The sequence below is a fragment of the Hyperolius riggenbachi genome, chromosome 8, assembly GCF_040937935.1.
Source record: "Hyperolius riggenbachi isolate aHypRig1 chromosome 8, aHypRig1.pri, whole genome shotgun sequence".
Lineage (NCBI taxonomy): Eukaryota > Metazoa > Chordata > Amphibia > Anura > Hyperoliidae > Hyperolius > Hyperolius riggenbachi.
The window spans coordinates 50,930,730-50,952,186 of NC_090653.1; the positions used below are offsets into that span (position 1 = coordinate 50,930,730).

General features: G+C 45.8%; 1 protein-coding gene across 9 annotated transcripts in view; it reads left to right on the forward strand.

The window, feature by feature from the left end:
• The first annotated feature begins 842 nt into the window (after positions 1–842).
• MSH5 (mutS homolog 5) overlaps positions 843–21,457 on the forward strand; it is a 216,587-nt gene continuing 195,972 nt past the window's right edge. For 2 of the 9 annotated variants that reach the window (XM_068250400.1, XM_068250399.1), the window contains exon 1: positions 19,349–19,818. The gene's annotated coding sequence lies outside the window, so the exon portion shown is untranslated. Of the gene's footprint in view, positions 912–19,347; positions 19,835–21,457 lie in introns of those variants that run through there. The other 7 variants (XM_068250393.1, XM_068250398.1, XM_068250397.1 and 4 more) reach the window with 6 other exon arrangements.

Sequence of the window (21,457 nt, forward strand, 5' to 3'; positions counted from 1 at the left end):
TCAAAAGGTCCAATTCAGACTCCAAACCTAGATGTTTAACCCTTAAAACCAAAACACAGAATCAGGGACTTCGGAAAAGCCCTAGTTAGGATTAGTTCTACAGATACAGTCATTATTCTTATAAGTTTATTTTCACCTCAGGTTTGCTTTAACAGAAGTTTCCCCCTTTTGCTCAGCTGTAACAGTGACTTGTATGCGGCCAGTGCTGCAGTGCCTGATGGAATGCAGAGCAGACTTCAGACTCTGTGCCAAGCATACCTGTCATATTGATTTACCCTGTGTGACCGCTTGGGGAGGATGTACGAAATACAGGTCACTGCAACACTCAACAGCAATAAGGGAATTAAAGGGAACAAGCCAAAACCATGGAGATGTGTGTAAAGTTCAGCTGTGGTGCAGGTTCAGCATTTCTACTGGTGGTGTACGGCAGACCCTGTATATGGGGGCTATACATGTAAATGAGGGGATCCTGCACGCATATTGTGCATGAAAACAGAATAGGAAACCTACATATGGGTAGTTGTCAGAAGAGGGACCTGCACTTTGAATTAAAACTAACTATATAGCTAGCAACTTGGAGGCTAATCGACCATCCGATAATTATAATCGGTTAAGATGGAAATTGGTGCCGTCATGTGCATGCCCGATTGACAATGCGACCAATTTCAAGCCGAGCATGTCGATTAGACATGCGCAAGATAACAGGCCATTGTGGTCGGTCTGGTGTGACCTTAGCTGGAAGGTTGTATTTTTGTTTCTCCCCCTGTGTGATATTCTGTCTGATTATACTTCCTACAGCAAGGAGCCTAATCACCTGGAGAGCGACCACCAGAGGTGGGTGGACACCCCAAACCTAGAGGAACCTTGATATGCATCGATAGTGGCTGTCATCTAATAGCAACCTGGAAAATGTGAGTATAACAACTCACTACTACTTCTCTTGAAGGGGTTATTCATGGTTTGCACTGTTTGCTCCTGGTCTTTTCTGTTTGTTTTTTCTTTTCTCCTGGTATTCTGGTAGCTCCAGCACAACCCACCAATCCATGGCCACCTTAAGGGAACCTAAAGCGAGAGGGATATGGAGGCTGCTGGCATGTTTATTTCTTTTTAAACAATGCACATTACCTGACTTGACTGCCATGCTGATCCTCTGTCTCTAATACTTTTAGCCATACACAGGTGCAAAGCCAGGATTTTCAAGGGGGGAGGGGGGGGGGATTCCTGAAAGCTCTCCCTAAGACAGCCACGCACAATACAGTATAATAATATGGTAGAATATCATGCAGTGTACACATAATGTCATTTCCCGTCCGACTGACAGGATCTGACAGTTATTTCCTGAATGTCCGATCTGCTCCATCAGGAGCAGTTTGGATACAGATAATAATGAGGACAGCCAACATTGTAATGAAGGAGAGAAAGTGAAGCATTCATACAGCAGGAGCACAGAGCTGTGTTCATACCTGACACTGTTAAGTTCCCCAGAGCTGCTCCAAGCTCTGTACACATACTGCTACTCCATGCTTTGGACACAGGCTGCTGCTCCGTGCTCTGTACACACGCTGCTGCTCCATGCTCTGTACACACACTGCTGCTCCATGCTCTGTACACACGCTGCTGCTCTATGCTCTGTACACACACTGCTACTCCATGCTCTGTACACACACTGCTGCTCCATGCTCTGTACACACGCTGCTGCTCTATGCTCTGTACACACGCTGCTGCTCCGTGCTCTGTACACACACTGCTGCTCCATGCTCTGTACACACACTGCTGCTCCATGCTCTGTACACACGCTGCTGCTCTATGCTCTGTACACACGCTGCTGCTCCTTGCTCTGTACACACACTGCTGCTCCATGCTCTGTACACACACTGCTGCTCCGTGCTCTGTACACACACTGCTGCTCCATGCTCTGTACACACACACTGCTCCATGCTCTGTACACACGCTGCTGCTCCGTGCTCTGTACACACATTGCTGCTCCATGCTCTGTACACACACTGCTGCTCCATGCTCTGTACACACACTGCTGCTCTATGCTCTGTACACACATTGCTGCTCCATGCTCTGTACACACACTGCTACTCCATGCTCTGTACACACGTTGCTGCTCCGTGCTCTGTACACACGCTGCTGCTCTATGCTCTGTACACACACTGCTACACAATGCTCTGTACACACGCTGCTGCTCCGTGCTCTGTACACACGATGCTACTCCATGCTCTGTACACACACTGCAGTTCCATGCTCTGTACACACACTGCTGCTCCGTGCTCTGTACACACGCTGCTACTCCATGCTCTGTACACACGCTGCTGCTCCATGCTCTGTACACACACTGCTGCTCCATCCAAAGTCAACTGTAGCAGGGAAAGAAAGGGGGTGGTTCTGTGAGCCTCAGGGTACCTGCAGATATTCTGGTGTCTCAGCTTGTGCCTGTCCCCAGACACTGCACCAGCCCTGGTCTGAGGGGGGATTCTGGGCAGCTGTAATCCCCCTCTGTGTTTGCCTATGATTCACCCTGAACAAGCATGCAGTTCAGGTGCTCTGACTGAAATCTGACTGGATTAGCCGCATGCTTGTTTCAGGTGTGTGATTCAACACTACTACAGCCAAAGAGATCAGCAGGATTGCCAGGCAACTGGTATTAGCTTAAAAGGAAATAAATATGAAAGCCTCGCTTTAGGTTCCCCTTAAAGGAGTTATCAGGGAAAATCTATGAAAAAGAGTGGTACTTACCAGGGGCTTCCTCCAGCTCCCAGGACCTCCCTCGCCGCAGCTCTGAAGTCAGCCGTTCGCCGGAACTCCGACCCTGTCCTTGGCGATGACGTCAGAGCGACCTCCACGTGGGCCGGAGCGGACTGCGCAGGCGCAGTAGTTCTGGGTACCGGGTCGGAGCTCCGGCAAACGGCAGACTTCAGAGCTGCGGCAAGGGATGTCCTGGGAGCTTGGGGCTGGAGGAAGCCCCCGGTAAGTACCACTCTTTTTCATAGATTTGCCCTGATAACTCCTTTAATGGAAATCTAAAGGCAAAAAAAATTTAAAAATCAGTTTAACTTACCTGAGGCTTCTCGCAGCTCCCTGAAGTCGTACTGTGTCCTTGCCATCCTTCCAAAACCCTCCGGTCAGCAGCGGCGACCCCCGCCGGCCACTCACCTCCTTGCCACGTCCCTGTTGCCAGGAGCATTCTGCACATGTGCAGTATGCAAAAATTGCTATTGTGCATGTGCAACAGGAGTGCCATCAGGGTGCACATGGCTCGGGGCCACGCATTACTGGCAGCAACCAGCCAGCTTTCAGGCGGTCACAGCTGCTTGCTGGAGGGCCTTGGAAGCACGGCGCGGCGCAAGATGACTCCAGGGGGCATAAGTTAAACTGCTTTTTTATTTCACCTTTAGTAACCCTTTAAAGGGACCCTGAGCAGTACGTTAAATCAAAACTTTCACTTACCTGGGGCTTCCTCCAGCCCACCGTAGGCCGCAAGGTCACCCGGCATCCTCCTGGCTCTTCTGCGGGTCCCGTCAGGCTGACACTTCCTGCAGTTGAATGCTTGGCGCCCGCTACGCGTCATCATGGCGGCCAGTGTGACAGTAGTGCGCATGCGCGGTTTTCTAACTCTGAACTGCCCATGCGCAGGACTGTCATGCCGGCCACCTTGATGACGCATAGCGGCCAGCGTGATGATGCGAAGCGGGCGCCAAGCATTCAAATCCAGGAAGTGCGGAATACGGGTGTCTCCGGCAACGGAGACACCAGCGAGACCCGCAGAAGAGCCAGGAGGACGCCGGGGACCTCGCGGTCTACGGTGGGCTTTTCCACATAATATACGCTGTACATCTGCAGAAGTCTTGTGTAGCAGGCTGCCCTAGACACAGCTTAGGATTACCATACCTGCCCCGCCAAGTAGTATCTGTAAAAGGCTTCTAGAGAAATATGCGGCTGCTATAGACATCTTATCTCAGAATACACACAAATAGCTAAAGTAATAAAAGGAAAGAATGTCAGAAATTCTGCACATCGAACTGAAGTAGCAAAAGTGGTAGCAGGCCAGGGTATGATGGTTTTAAATAAATGTTGCTGCCTAGTTGCCTGGGTGTTAACCGGCCTTTAATCTCTTGCGTAGCATCTAAATGCCTCCTCCCTCCATCACTCACTCCAGAACTTTGACCCTGTAGAATCTTATCCATCCATTCTGATCAGGGCTACTCCACAGAGCTGAGAATAGCTCTACTATTATCCCCGGCCACTTCTTAGAGGACAAGCCCAGATTTTTTTCTCTTTACAAGTTCACACTCCGTCTTCCAAAGGTCACAATGTTTCCTGCCTTCTTTGGTCAATATACAAGGGTTGTCCAGAAAGGATGGTACAGTTAAAGGCAATGCTAATTACAACAGAGAGAAAATGTGTGCATCAACCAAGTGAACCTGACAAATCTGGCTTTGCAAATTTGGCCTATTGGCTAATCACGAGACATTGCTCATGCAAATATGCATTTGCTTTCGCATGCCTAAATATGCAGGGTCAAAAACCAAAAACCGCAAAACAATTGCCCTGCGGGAATTAGTTCATGCTACATAGCACTATCCAGGGGCGCTACGAGGAGGCTTCCCATTGCCCCCCTTGGGGGGCATTGGGAAGCCTCCCCGTGGCGCTCCTGGATAGTGCTATAAAGCATGAACTAATTCCCGCAGGGCAACCGCTTCACAGTATTGGTTTTTGACCCTGCAAAGTTTGGCATGCGAAAGCAGATGCATTTCTGCGTGAGCATGTCTCATGGTAAGCCATTTTAGCCAGATTTGCACAGCCAGACTTGAAAGGGTTAAGCTTGATGTTGAGCACGCATACATTTTCTTCTGATTAAGCTACAGTTAAAGGCAATCTAAGGTGAAAATAAACTTATGATAAAATTATATTGTATGTGTACAGCTAACAAATAGAACATTAGTAGCAAAGGAAAGGAAAGAGTTTTATATTGTTTTCCAGTACAGGTAGAGTTAGGAAACGTCAGTTGTTATCTATGCAAGAGAGCTTCTCTGAGCTTTATGTTTCAATGTTTTTTTATTGAGAAGTTTTTCTTAGTTTTACAACAAGGCCTAAATGGCCATAGAACAGTGATATCAGTAAAATGTACATTGTTAATACAGAAATAAGATAAACATATACAAGAGTAATATAGACATTATAAACCGGATACAGTGAAAGTAGGCTGTTGATGGGTGGTACAATAATTTCGTGCCTAATTGTTACTGATTGTTGTGACATAAATGGGATTGTCACTATCCGTTGGAGCAGTACTTCTGGGTAACTGGGGGTCTTAACCCTCCTACAAAGTTCCCAGGAGACGCATCCTGTGATTTGAGATGTCACAATCAGTATTGCAGAGCATATTGATATTAGAGCTAACTTGATAAAGAAAAAACTTTATTAACCATGTATTTATATAGTCAGCTGGATATCTTAACCCAGACTGGACTAACACAAAACTGAACAAACTAGACTAGGCTAAACTAAACTACACTAACACATACCACACTTATGTATCAATTATCAATTATTATTTTTCCTGGGCTGTGAGTTAGAGATGGTTACTACAGTACCTGTCGTATGTTTTATCTTCAATATTCAATGTATGGTTCAAGGTATATATCTCTCTCTGTGAGAAGCTATATGTAGTCAAATAGTTTAGTTTCTGGTAATAAGATGGACCAAAGACTTGCTCTGACCAAGAATGACTTTACATTCCCTGATTTGATAGCCCATGTTTTCTCTGCTTGTAAATTAAATTCAACCGTTTTTAAAAATTTTTCAATGGGTGGGATAAATTTGGATTTCCAATTCTCAGAGATAATCATTCTAGTGGACAGGATCATATGATTATATATCAGTCTTTCTTTGGTCGGCAAGTCTGCTGTTCCTATATGCAATAAAGCCATTTGAGGGGGGAGAAAGGCCAGATTCATTGGTAATTTTTTCAGAAGGATCTCCACTTCCTTCCAAAGTTTTTGGATTTTTGGACAGTCCCAAAAAATGTGTTCCAAGGTACCAGTTTGTCCACATTCTCTCCAACATACTGGGGGTGTATTGGCATCGAATTTGGCAACTTTGTCTGGAGTGAGATACCATCTCCATAGGATCTTTAATAAATTTTCATAATGTGAGACACAATGGGAGGATTTTTTTAAGGAATTAATGGCTAGTTCCCAATCTTCTTGCGAGAGATCAGATTGAAAATATTCCTGCCATTTTGTTAGTTGCCATGTAGGTGAGTCTGTTTTGACAGAAAGGATGTTTTTATAGAATTTGGATATCCCTCCTTCTTGGTCAGAGTCAGGGGAAATTATTTTCTTTAATGCAGGTGTCAATAATATTGGAGTAGGGTAGTTCTTTTGGAAGAATTTTTGTATTTTTACATATTTAGGTTTGTCTGAGGGTGGAATGAAGTACTGTTGAACTAAGTCTTCAAACGGTACTAATGAATTATCTGTGTCGGTGATTAGTTTATTGATAGTATTCAGTCCTGATGCAGTCCAACTACTGAAGTCTGTATTTTTGATCACGTTAGCAAGACAATCCAATGGAACTTGTTTGGGGGAGGCTAGTGGGTGTTTAGAACATAGCTTGATCAGATGTGTCCATACTTTAATGGTGTTAGAGCATATTGGGTTGTTTGCTATTCTCTGTTTTTGCCAAGTGAGTTTTGTTTCTAGTAAGCTTTTATATGAGTTGAATTTAGTTTGAATTTGTTCCAATGCTACCCACTGTTTGCTCATATCTTCTGTCCATATTGCTCTTGACTGCTCTAGGACTGCTGATCTATAGTATGCTTCAAGATCTGGAACGCCAAATCCTAAATTACTGGACTGAAGTGTCAAAATTTTTGTGGAAAATCTAGCGTGTTTGTTCATTAACACGAATTTATTAGTTTGTTTTTGTAGGGAATTAAAAAAGGTCATGGGAACTCTGATGGGGAGATTTCTGTATAAATATAATAATTGGGGGAGTAACATCATTTTGAATGCTGACACTCTTCCCAGCCAGGAAAATTCTAGCTTGGAAAGAGCATCTAGCTTGGTTTTTAATTTAGTGAGCCAAGGTTCGTAATTTGCCTTATAGAGCTGGGAAATGGTAGGGGTAATGTTAATACCGAGATACTTTATAGATTTCTCTGACCAAGAGTAAGAGCATATATTTTTTAATGAATTAATTGTGTTGGGATCTATGTTGCAGGGTAAAATTACTGTTTTTGTCTCATTTAATTTATAAAATGATATATTAGTAAATTTGATTAGTTCAGCTTTTAAAGTTGGAAGTGATATCTCTGGGTCTTGCAGGTATAGAAGTATATCATCTGCGTAGAGGCCGAGTTTAGCTTCTGTTTTATCAAATTTGATGCCATGTATGTCAAGGTTATTTCTAATAGTTTGAGCCAACGGTTCTAATGAGAGTATGAAAATTAAGGGGGAGAGTGGGCATCCCTGGCGGGTTCCATTTGATATGTTAAAGGGGGATGAGATTGAACCCAGAGAAGATACAACAGCAGAAGGATGAGAGTATAGGGCCATGATTGCCCTATGGATATGTCCCATACAACCAAACTTATGAAGGACGCTCGAAATATATGTCCAGTTGACCCTGTCGAACGCCTTCTCCGCGTCCAAAGAGACAAACAGAGAAGGCGTCCGACATAGGCCAACCCTGTGTAGCAAAGCCAATACCTTCCTAGTGCCGTCGCAGGTGGATCTGCCTTTCACAAATCCCACCTGGTCAGGATGTATTAACTGAGGAATGAGTGGAGCCAATCTAGTTGCAAGAATCTTAGCATAAATTTTTAAGTCGGTGTTCAAGAGAGAGATAGGCCTGTAGCTAGCTGGGTCCGCTGGATCTTTCCCTTCTTTTGGGATGGTAGTTATTATTGCTGAGAGGGATTCTCTAGGGAATTTGCCATTTGTTGCTACCTCATTGAACATATTTAATAGGTGTTTTGTAAGCATGGGCATAAATTTAACATAGTAATCGTTAGAAAAACCATCTATTCCTGGGGCCTTGTTCTTCTTAAGGGCTTTTATGGCTATCTCTATCTCTTGTTTTTGGAAGTGGATATTTAGTTGTTTTTGCTCAAACTGGGTCAATGAGGGAAGGTCTACATCTTTGAGGTATTTATCAATTTCATTTTGGGTAGGTATATGGGTATTTGGCTGTTGGGATAAATTATATAAATTTTCATAATATTTGGCCAGGGCATTAACAATTTCAGTGGGGTGATGGGTAATTATGTCTGAGATTGGGTGTTTCAATTTTATAATTCTCTGGGCAATTCTTCTGCCCTTAATTTTTTGGGCCATTGATTTCCCAGCTTTGTTTCTATCCGAGTACCAAGCCTCTTTGGTGATAGTCTGCCACCTATCATACTGGTGGTATAAAATTTCTTTCAGTTCCTGTCTGGTCTCTTCTAGTTTGGGGATCAACTCTGGGTGTTTGTTTTTATCTTTATATATTACTTGTTCTTGGGCCTTAATATCTTTTAAAAGAATATCAATTTTTTCTCTTCTTTTCTTCTGTAATATAGAACCTTGTTGGATAAAAATGCCTCTGATATATGCCTTATGGGCATTCCAGAGGGTTGATCTTGAAATATCAGGGGTGTCATTGATGATAAAATAGTCTTCTAATTTTTGTTTGATAACCGGGGATGTTTGTTCTGAATTTAATACTATTTTATTTAGTTTCCATGGGTAGGTTGTGCGGGGAGAATCTTTAATCAGAAATTTTATTGTTAGAGGGGTATGATCTGACCATGTTCTGGTGTTGATCGAAACTTCAGATAAATACGGTAAAGTAAATTTGTTTACTAAACAGTGATCAATTCTAGTATATGACTTGTGCAGGGGGGAATAAAAGGTGTAATCAATCTCTCCAGGATGGAGGCATCTCCAGGAGTCATAGAGCTCATTATTGACTAAAATTGGTTGTATTGAGGCAGGGGGGGATCTCCTGGTAGTTGATGAGCAGTCAGTGGTGGGGTCAGCTACAGCATTAAAATCACCAACAATTATGAGATGACCTTTTGCTAAGCTGTGGATTTTCTTTAGTTTCTTGTTTAGAAATCTGATTTGATTTTTGTTTGGTGCATAAACACTTGCTATGGTAATAATTTGAGAGTCAATTGTCCCTGATATGATTACCAGTCTACCATCACTGCTGCTGTATGTATCAGTGATTTCAAAACCAGAATTATCCCTTACTGCCACACACACACCATATTTCTTCTTTTTCTTCAATGTGGAATGTTGTATATTAGAGAACCTGAAGAGTTTGAAATTAGACGCTCCTTCCTTGTTTAGATGCGTCTCCTGAAGACACACTACATCAGCATTTTTATCTTTGATAAATTTTTGTAGCAAAAATCTTTTCCTATGGGACCTCACGTTTAGAGATATAATTTTTAACTCACGTGACATCTATAACAAACAAATTGCTTAAACCATTTCCATATAACATTTTGACAATTCTGTCGATAATTACCATACCGCAAGCATCTGTAACCAACCTGAAAGGAAAAAATAGTCCAAAGTTCCAAGCTCTGAAATTAGAAGTAATTAGTGTGGAAAACAATAATAATAACAATAACACTAAGAACATATAAAACGGTATAACCACAGGTGACACCATATAGGTGTCACTGGTCAAACAATGACCAGATTAGGGTAGGTCTGAGCAGAATGTGGTCCACAGCCGTGGACTAAATGGGGACAAATCTCTTAATCAAGAGTTCTCTTGAAGAGAAGTGTTCAGTGGAGGGGAAAGTTGTGGTTAGTGAGGCACTGAAACCTCAAATTTCCTACTAAGTGTACCGGATCAAAACAGTTCTCCTAGGGAAAAGAGAGTTTGTACCCTAAGGAAAAAAGTTCTTTGGGGGTATAAAGTCTGTGGCCAAGTACCCAGCTTAAGAGGAAGAGGTAGCTCCTGCGGAATTATTTCCATCACCTTGTGTTAGAGGTGGAGTAGTGTCCATCTGTGGTGGTGGTGAAACTTTCTTGGGTGGTGGTTGTTGTCTCGGTGATGAGAGTTGCTTTGAAAGAGTAACCTGGTAGATAGGTTTGTCCTTTTTTGGGACCCTTGGTATGAAAATCGGGATTCTCCATTTGGCCAGGAGGTCATGGGCCTCTTTTGGACTTTTGGCAACATATGTAGTTCCATTGTCTGTGATCAGGAGCTTTGTTGGGAATCCCCAGGAGTAGGGAATTTTCTTATGTCTCAAGGTGGTGGTCACTTGAGAATATTGCCTTCTGGCCCGAAGTGTTTCTTGTGACAGGTCTTGATAGAGAGCCAGGTCTTGATAGGGTTGGGGGAGTTTTTTCCCTCCTCTGGTGGCGGACAGTAACATCTCCTTTGAGTGGAAAAAATGGATGCGGGTGAGGACATCCCTCGGCAGATGTTTGGGGAGATGGGTGGGTTTTGGCAGTCGGTGGGCTCTGTCAATGATGAAGTCGTTCTCCGTCAGATCTGGGTAGGTGGTTTTGAGCACATCCTGGACATAGTCTTTCAGATTGTCATTGCCCACCGATTCTGGAACCCCCCTGATTTTTACATTGTTCCTGCGGTTCCTATCTTCATTATCGGTGATTTTACCCTTCATCCACCTGTTCTGGTCCAAGAGTTCTTTGTGGGCATGGAGCAGGTGGTTGTGAGTTATGGTCATCTCATCAATCCGTCTCTCCAGGTGTTGGATCCTGGCATCGGTTTCTCCCGCATATTGTGTCACATGTCCCGCCAGTGTATGCAGATCATTCCTGACAGCCCCTATGTCATTCTGTATTACTCCTCTGAAGGAGAGCATAAATTCCTTGAGGAATTCTTGAGTTGTGGGTTGATCTGTGACAGGGAATGACTCTAAAGGGTCAGGCACATTAGTGGCATATGAGGATTGTGGTACTGAAAATACGCGTTGGGGTACGCCTTGTACGCCTGTGTGTTGTATATTTTCGCCTCCTCTTGCGGCCGATTGTACGCCTTGTTGCGGGTGTTGTACGCCTTGCCAGTCATCATCAGATGCGGCCGTTTGTACGCGTTGCGGCGGGGGATGTACGCGTGTCCAGTCAGTTGATGCGTCTTTTTGTATGCGTGGGGCAGGGGAATGTACGCGTTCACCTACCCCGGCTCTCTGGTTCTCCTGGTCGGCCTGAGGGCGAACTGTGGGTCCCGGCTTCAGAGGGCTCCGCTCCCGCGATTTTTTCGCCGCTTGTTGCCGCTGGAAGTCCTCCTCCTCGCTGTCATCCTCATAGATGGCCTGATGTCCCCTGGCATATGGGGTCTGTAGGGGGGCAAATCTGTTCCTGTAAGCCTGCGGAGAAGGAGTGTGGGAAGAAGCTTCCCTGTCTTCATAGCGGTGGCCATCTTGTCTTTCTGCATCATAAAAGTTAGACAGCTTTCTCAGGGCTGGGGAGCTGTAAGTTCTCCCCGGCTTTGCTTTCCTGTACTGCCAGTCGTTCTCTGGGTGTTCAGCCATCTTCTGGTGTAAGAATGGAGATTCCTCAGTTGCTTTTTGTAGCTTTTTTAGGGTATTTAGGCAGAGAGCTCTGGTCTTACACAGCCATGCAGCTCAGCAGCCAGCCACGCCCCTACATGGATCTTCTCTGAGCTTTAGGGATGACCCGAACCGCGAACTTTTCTGGAAGTTCGGTTCACCCCCATAGTGCATCATGAGGGTCTACTTTGAACCTCTACATCACAGTCAGCAGGTACATTGTAACCAATTAGGCTACACTCCCTCCTGGAGCCCCCCCCCCCCCCCCCTTATAGAAGGTAGGCAGTGTCAGGCATTGGACTCACTTGTGTGCCTGTAGTTATTAGAGAAGGGATAGCTGCTGCAGACTCTCATAGGGAAAGCTTAGTTAGGCTCTTGTAGGCTTGTCCTGGCTGATTGTTATTGCTAAAAAAGCACCCCTCAACACCTCTTTTGAGAGCTAATCTTGTTCCTGTGATCTTTTTTTTGTGTGTGTGTCCCACTGACACGTGTGTTGCATAGACAGCCTTGGCAATTCATACTGTGTGTGCCACTGCCAGGCCCAGCACATTCAGTGACTACTTGTGTGTGTGACAGGTGCACATTGTAATACCCATCACTGCATATACCTACTACCTGTTGTTCACTTCAGTGCACCCACCTACCTACGTCAGCGCAAGCAGTGTCACTGAGCCTGTCCAGTACCTGTGTGTGTGTGACAGGTGCACATTGTAATGCCCATCACTGCATATACCTACCTACTACCTGTTGTTCACTTTAGTGCACCCACCTACCTACGTGAGCGCACACAGTGTCACTGAGCCTGTCCGGTACCTGTCTGTCTTAGACAGGTGCACATTGTAATACCCATCACTGCATATACCTACTACCGGTTGTTCACTTTAGTGCACCCACCTACCTACGTAAGCGCACGCAGTGTCACTGTGTCGGTTTGGCACCTGTCTGTGTGTGACAGGTGCACATTATAATACCCATCACTGCATATACCTACCTGACAGTCACTGTTGTTCTATCATTGAGCTACCACAGCCCAGCGACCATATGGGCTTGAAAACCGCCACAGCCTGCACTCTGTCCATGGTGCGCACCAGTCCAGCATGGTCGTAGTTGCGGTGCGTTACACAGTTAGTTTGGTGCGTCAGTATGAAGCAGTACTCTAATTACACTCCCTGATTGATGTATACACATGCAAGATGTTTTACAGCACTGGGCTTGAAAACTGCCAAGGCCTGCACTCTGGCCATGGTCGCACCAGTCCAGCACGGCCGTCACTACACAAACAGTTGTTTGAGGTGCGTTAGACAGTGAGTTTGGTATGTCAGTGTGAAGCAGTACTCTAATTACACTCCCTGATTGATGTATACACATGCAAGATGTTTTAAAGCACTTTAGGACTGCAATTTAGCATGCAACGTGATTTCTGCCCTTAAAACGCTGCTTTGCGTCACATCCAGATTTTTCCCCGGGACTTTTGCCATCTATCCCACTCCGCCATGCCCCCCTCCAGGTGTTACACCCCTTGAAACATCTTTTCCATCACTTTTCTGTCCAGCATAAGTGTTTCTAGTTTTCAAAGTTCGCCTCCCCATTGAAGTCTATTGCGGTTCGCGAAAGTTCAGGCGAACCAAACTTTTGCGGGACTTCGCGAAATCGGAGGTTCAGGCTATCTCTATCTGAGCTCTCCGACCCAAATTGAGTCCGAGACAGTCCTGTTTTCTGAAGCACTTATACATCAACGAAACAGTGAAAGAGAACTTCACATAAGATTTTACTGCAGGAAAGTTCAAAGAATATTATTATGCCCCGCTCTCTCCCGCTGCCCTGGACTGCTCGGACTCTCTCCACACGCCTGGCACTGTTATACCTAAGGGGACGCATACAGCAAGTTGGCCCCAGTATGCTGGCAGACACGCATGGACTTTGAAACCTACTCAAGCCTAGGACGGCGTCTGTGGTGAACCACATCAAAGGTACTCTGTTAAAGTTGTCAGCTGTGGCTGAAGGCGTGCATGCCCATTTGGACAGAACACTGCTACTGCCTCTTGACATACTGCTATGCACTAACCACTTGGGAGGACAATTGAGCATTCATTGTGCTATATGTGCTGCACTAATCAACTGCAAGCCTTATCTCTCATGCTGGGACTGATGTACTAATGCTTTATTGCTAGCAGTTTGTGAGGACATTGTGCTTTTACATCTGCGGACTATGCATGAACAAGTTTTGCTTATTCAGCAGTTATTATAACAGAGCACTTCAAACTCCTTTAACATTGGTCAGTAAGCCATTTCTGACTCCTTGAGCGGCAGCAAATGTGTCTAAATTTCGAACTTTCATTTTTTTGACACATATGAGAATACACTGAGCATGATGGCCATGACTTGGGTTGGATGACATGCGTGTTTTGATGAATGTGGGGAGCTCCCGGGTGGTACTGTAGGGTAGCTGGGTATAGTGATAGGGGCAATTTTAAACGTTTTGTACAAGCTTTTGATATTCATTAAAGTTTTTTGATAAATTTATTGAGGTGTATAGTTTTGGTGTGTATCGTCCTCCCTACGATTCCTTCCTACTCATTTTGTGCTTCAAAGAATCATTAGCTCTGCTCTGTTTCATAGTTTAAAATGCAGAAAGTAGTGTGTAAACTGCAAATATTAGATAATGATGCGATGTTATAGAAAAAAAAAGCTACATAACTAAAAATAAATATACTAGACTCTATTCTTTGCTACTAATGTTCTATCAATTATCTGTACTGCACATACAATTCATTATATCATAAGGGGTTTTTTTTTTTGCTTCAGTATCACTTTAAGGTACCCATACATCACTCGACTTGGCGGTCGATCGGACATGCTGTAAGATGTCGGGCAGACGTGGTCAATCAGGTGGGCGGCGGTAACAGCATGTGATGTAGGGATGAGCCAAGAACACAATGGAACCCCTAGCGCTGTTTCCTCTAATGTGAATGTGGCCCTCGACTGTGCATTGAATACTTTACCTGTCCGCCATCTACAGCCGTAATCCACAAGCATCGCCTGCATTGCCGCTGCGTGTGTGATGTCACACAGGCGCCACGTGCTTGACATCAGAAGCACGTCCACAATGCAGGAGGTGAATGGGGACCACGCCGGGAGACGGCGGACAGGTAAAGTACTAAATGCACAGGCGGGGGGCACATTCACATTAAGGGGCAGCCAGGGCTGGATTTACACTTCAGGAGCTTGTAGGCACAGAAATTCTAGCGCCCTAAATTCCGTCGCTCAACATAAGCCACACCCCCAATCCTGGCGCTTATTTTCTTATATCACATAAAGAGCTAAATGAACATTAACCTAGCAGTCGTAAAAGTGGGCCTGAGGCCCTCCCTACTTTAATAATGATATATATATATATATATATATATATATATATATATATATATATATATATATATATATATATATATACTAGCCAACCCGCGTCGTAGCATACGCCGCATCTATCTATCTAATAGAGTACGTGCCTCAACCTTGAAGCAAGAAGAAGTAGGCTTTCCATGAGAAAATGTATGCGTGCTCAAACACCAAGTTTAACTGTAGCAAGTCTGGCTTTGCAAATCCGGCCTAAGGGCCCTTTTCCACTAGCAGTCGTTAGCGTTCGCGCTGAACGCTAGCGATTGCTGAATCGCAATTCCGCCGTTTTCCCGACGTTTGCGGCCGCGATTTTGCTATGCTATGCACTGCATAGCAAAATCGCGGCAAAAGTCGCTCCGCGGCGCGATCGCGATCAAGTAAAAAACGAATCGCGGTAGTGGAAATGACCTACCGCGATTCCTATGTTAAAAAGCAAACCGTAGCGATTGTAAAATCGCTAGCGGTTTGCGGTTTTGCGATTCAGCTAGCGCAAACGCGCTAGTGGAAAAGGGCCCTAATTGGCTATTTATGAGGCAATGCTCATGCAAATATGCATTTGCTTTCGCATGCCAAACTATGCAGGGTCAAAAAACCAATACTGCAAAGTGCTCTCTCGCTGCCTGGGAACCACAGCGGCACCCTGGAGTGGGAGGCTGGGTGGCGCAGCTGCCCCCCCCCCCAAGCGTGGCCAGCGCTGGGGAGAGCCGTCCGCACCCACCTCCTAATATTAAAAGCAGCCACTTACCTTAACGTCCATTGGGTTCTGCTACATGCGCATTAATTTTCTCATGGAAAGCATTTTGTACAGTTTGTATCCTTTGGAGGCAGGTGGTGGATGGCTTGCTCCGGTGGTGTGAACCCTGGAGTGAGTGCGCCTGTCCCCCCCCCCCCTCTCTGGAGTGCTGTATGTGAGCCAGCCCTGAGCTCTAAAGCTCGGGGTGACCCATGCTTCTCTCCTTTCTCATGTGGTGCCCCCAAGTTAATGTGCATGTTGCAGAACGCAATGGACGTTAAGGTAAGTGCCTGTTTTTAATATTGGGAGGTGGGTGCAGACGGCTCTCCCCGGCGCTGGGCAAACTTGGGGGGGTCGTCCACGCCACCCAGCCTCCCCCTCCGGGGTGCCGCTGTGGTTTCAAGGCAGTGAGAGAGCCTGGGACCCTGCGGTCCCCCCAGTTGTATAAAAAGGGGGCATTGGGAATCCTCCCCGTGGCGCTCCTGGAGGCCTGGAGCACACCAAAAACTGCTAGCAGATCCGCAAAATGCTAGCAGATTTTGAAACGCTTTTTCTTATTTTTCTGTAGCATTTCACCTAGCATTTTGCGGTTTTGTAAAGCGTTTTTGGTGTAGTAGATTTCATATATTGTTACAGTAAAGCTGTTACTGAACAGCTTCTGTAACAAAAACGCCTGCAAAACCGCTCTGAACTGCCGTTTTTCAGAGCGGTTAGCGTTTTTCCTATACTTAACATTGAGGCAGAAACGCATCCGAAATCCAAAAAAAATGCCTCACCTCGGGAGTATGCGTTTCAGCAAAATGCCTCCCGCTCTGGTGTGCACCAGCCCATTGAAATACATTACCCAAGCGTATCCGCAGCCGCAAGTGGATCGCAAAACGCTGCCGAACCGCTCTGGTGTGCACTAAGCCGGATAGTGCTAATGTAGCATGTAGCAGGGTGACTGCTTTGTGGTATTGGTTTGTGCATGCATTTGCATGAGCATTGCCTCATGAATATCCAATTAGGCCAGATTTGCAATGTCAGACTTGCTAGGGTAAGGCCTCTTTTCCATGGACTGTGAATAGGCAGTGAAATGGCTCTCAAACTCTCACAACTGCTCACTGCTGCCTGGTAACTGCTCGCTGCTGCCTGGTAACTGCTCGCTGCTGCCTGGTAACTGCTCGCTGCTGCCTGGTAACTGCTCGCTGCTGCCTGGTAACTGCTCGCTGCTGCCTGGTAACTGCTTGCTGCTGCCTGGTAACTGCTTGCTGCTGCCTGGTAACTGCTTGCTGCTGCCTGGTAACTGCTTGCTGCTGCCTGGTAACTGCTTGTTGCTGCCTGGTATCTGCTCACTGCTGCCTGGTAACTGCTTGTTGCTGCCTGGTAACTGCTTGTTGCTGCCTGGTAACTGCTTGTTGCTGCCTGGTAACTGCTTGTTGCTGCCTGGTATCTGCTCACTGCTGCCTGGTAACTGCTTGCTGAGCACACAGCTCAACAATCCGTGGAAAAGAGGCCTTAAACTTGGTGTTTGATCACGCATAAATTTTCTCATCCAAAGTACTTCTTCTTCTTGTTTGAAGGTTGAGGCACTTAGTCTATTATATATATAGAAGATAGAAGATAGATGGCCCTAGTTCGCTTACAAAACAGGCTACACACTATCGCGGCTACACACAACTAAGTCACCACCTGACATTCTTTCACATTACATGACACTTGCAGGAGCCGATTTCCTGCAAGCGTTATGATCTGCGGCGTGGACGTCGGGCTGCAACGCTGATTAGCGGTAGTAGTTATAATTCACCCGATGGTAAACCGCCTGCGTCGGACGATTTCAAGCTCCCGGGTGCATTGAACCGCAACGTACCAAAACGCTGCGTTAGATGTAAAAGGTAAAATGAAAGTCTATGGACTTTCATTTTACCTTGGTTAATGCAACATGTTGCCGATACGTTCCGGGCTGTGGAGTCGGTAAAAAAAATCTTCTGACTCCAACTCCTCAGTTTATGAAACCACCTCAGTTTATAAAACCACCGACCCCAACTCCAGGTACCCAAAATGGCTCCAACTCTGACTCCTTGAATTTCGACTTCTTGGTCTAATACTTACCAGGGCTGCGGATTTTGTTCAAAAATCCTCTGACTCCTCCGTTTGTGAAATCACTGACTCCAACTCCGACTCTGGGTACCCAAAATTGCTCCGACTCCAACTCCACAGCCCTGGTTGCGTTAAAACGCAGCAAATAGGTGCAGATGTGATAAAGCACTCAAGCCCATCCCTCACCAAAATGAGAAGAGCAGACAGCAAATGGCAGAGTGTACTGCGCTGAAACTGGTAGAGGGAGGAGGTTGCAATATGCGTAGTGTAACCCTCCCTCTGCCTCTCTCTTAACTAAAAATTAAGGATGTGCCCTCGGCGCCGCTCCGCAGGCTCCCGGTGTTCTCCGGTGGCGAGCCCGACCTGGCCAGGTCGGGCTTCTTCTGCCAAAGTGCGTGTCACTGGTGCGCGCTGACGTCATCGTACGTCCTCCTGCTGTACTGCGCAGGCTAAGAACTACTGAGCCTGCGCAGTACAGCCCGGAGGACGTCCGATGACGTCAGCGCGCCCGCGTGAAACGCAGTTTGGAGCGCAGAAGAAGCCCGACCTGGCCAGGTCGGGTCGGCCACCAGAGAACACCGGGAGCCTGCGGAGCGACGCTGAGGGCACATCCTGGCTGCCACGGGCTGGAGGAAGCCCCAGGTAAGTGGATTTGGATTTTTAATTTTTTTACAGGCTGCCTGAACCTTCCCTGAAGTGGGAGCGTGGCAACACTGTTTATATTCTAGTTCCATCCGACAGCACAACTAACCAATACTTTTTGTAAAATGTAGAATGAAAAAGAAACAGAAATGTCTAAATCAGAGAAGTTTTCTGATTGTCACAAGACAAAATGTCCATGTTTTGAGGCAGGACGAAAAGAAACTGTCACGTATGGCATTTGTACTAACCAGAGATAGATCAGGATGTACTGGGACCCTAAGCAAGTTGGTTAGATTTGCCACCCCTTTGTGGTGCCTTTGGTAAGCTGAAGTGGAGAGAGGTCAAAGAATGAAGCAGGTGGGCCTCTTGACACCCTTTAGACCCCTGGCACTTGCCTAGGTTGCCTGGTGAATGATCCTGCTCTGATGGTAACAGTTGAGTTGGAGTTATTTGGTCATACAGTATTTGTTCTCTTTTCTAACGGTCTTTGTCCTCCTTAGCCGATCCCACCTGGTCACCCTAGTTTATCGGGCGACCAATGCCACTAAAAAATGCATCTTTTCTTATGCATGCTGTGTATGCCAGCGCCCATTTTACCAGAACATTTACCGTCAGACAGGATGGACTATAAGACATTTTCATCTCGTACCCTTCTTAGCATTTAGTTACTGGGAAGAAAAAAAATGATTTTGCCACATTCACTCCCTGATCATTCCCAGGCAGTGACTCACCATCCCGTACCTTGTACCAACCCACAAAAATCAGGACTATTTGGTAACTATGACACAAGACGAAAAGCCGCCCACGTGACTCATCTAACAAGGAATTACACTGCAAAGCTTTATTTGTATCCACTTATGGCAGTAGCCCAGTCCTGAGAGCTTTATTACAGTCATAAAAGGGATAAGGTGAATCCAGTTCAGGTCTGGTTACATCGAGCTGCCTCTATGACTGGCAGGTAGGAGCTGAGCGCTGATGTAAAGGCAACACCAGCTGAGCTCAGTCATCATCACTGCCTAATGATCACCGCCTAGCGGTTCCTCTCAGCTTTATACACGGCTATAAATAGCCGCATTGTCCCCGCGCTCCCAGCCGTCTGCCAATCACGCCACGACTCCTCCCAGAATCCCGGCTAATGTGGGAGGCGTGGAACGCAGGCGGGCACACCCACGGAACGCAGGCCTTGGAACGCAGCGGGCACACCCACAGACTCAGGGCAGGCCTTGGAACGCAGGCGGGCACGACTACAGAGCGCAGGTCTTGGAACGCAGGCGGGCACACCCACAGCGCGGGCTCCAATCAGGGGCAAGACTGGTGACGTCGCGCCTCCACAGCTGCGGTGAGGAGAAATCCTGTGAGTGGAAATGGGCGGGAAAATCGAGGCAGAACTCTGTATCTAGACTACCTCATGGCTCATGTATCAGGTTTAGCTGAGTAAAAGGTGAAGACTTTATTAGGTGCATATGTGTTATTCTTAATGATAGTTTATGATTTATGTTATTCGAAGTACAGTAGAGTCTCAGCAAAGCTCCCAACTCTTTCTTTTGGAGCCTTGTCTCTTTCTTACTCATTTGTTCCTCTTTCAGGACTGATGCACTGTGGAAATATATGTATTTTCTACAGAAAAATGTTTTTAATTTACTTTAAACTTCATTCCCATCCTTTAAGGGGAACTTCAGCCTAAACAAACATACTGTCATTAAGTTACATTAGTTATGTTAATTAGAATATATATGTAATATAATCTCTTACCCACCCTGTTTTAAAAGAACAGGCAAATGTTTGTGATTCATGGGGGCTGCCATCTTTTTGGTTGAAAGGAGGTGACAGGGAGCATAAGACACAATTCCAACTGTCCTGTGCCCTGATAACCCCTCCCAGCTGCATGCGCTAGGCTTCAAATGTCAAATTAAAAATGTAAAAAAAAATGCACCAAAACAGAACGAGGACAACAACATCAGAAATCCCATCATGCTTTGCACAGTATCGGGGGAAAATGCCTGGGCAGTTTTCTTCTGTGCAGCTAAAAATGAGGCTTGTATAAGAGAAACAAAGTTCTGATGCTGTGAAACTGTTAATGAAACACCAGGCCTTCAGTGCTGCTGAGTCGATTTTTAGTCTGGAGGTTCACTTTAAACTTAAAATTTAAAGTGAACCTTAACCGAGGAAACGGGAAAAATTAGTTTCACTTACCTGGGACTTCTATTAGCCCCCTGCAGCCGTTCTGTACTTTTGCCAGTCCTTAACGATCTTTCATTCCTCTGCTAGTTTTGTTTTCACTGCGCCTGCGCAGACCCTGGCCACGCATATCCTTTTTCAGGGTCCCCTCTGCAATAGAAGGGGAACACGAAGAAGGATGTGCGCGGCCAGTGCTGCGCAGGCGCAGTGGCCCGCCGACTCAGAGTCGGCAAAAACAAAACTAACCTGCGACGGGGGAAGGGATGATCATTGAGGACCGGTGAGGGCACAGAAAGGCTACTGGGGGCTGGTAGAAGCCCCAGGTAAGTGAAATTCATTTTTCCCATCGGTTTAGGATCACTTTAAATTGATATATTTCTTATTCTCAAATGTTAATATGAAGTAAAATGAACCAAGATAGAAAGGACCAGTATGATATGAATTATAAAACAAACATTTTTCTTTTGAAATCTTTATGGTATGTGTGCTGGGGATGTGATTAGGGGCGTGGTTTAAGTTTTCCTCTTATCTCAAAAAGTTGGGGGGTATGGTCTCGGCACAGGGGGTAATTGAATGATGCTGGATATGTGTTTATGCCGGTTACTTAAGAGGTCAAGCAACCGGTGTTAAAATGAACACTAACCACTAAGACAATGGTGTTAATCTTTTGGGGACCGCCCATATTAAATCCTATGCTGCACTTGTGGCTTCTCTAGGCTGATGCGGTGTAGGACTATGCTGCCTGCCGTTTCCTCTGCCGAAGCGATCATGCGCACCGAGAGGGGAGATTAAGCTGTCATATGACAGCTGACATCTCCCCTAAGTGATCAGGAGCCATCTCGTATGGCTGCTGATCACGTGATCACTACGATCGCTTGCGGGTCGTAGTGATCACTGTTCCC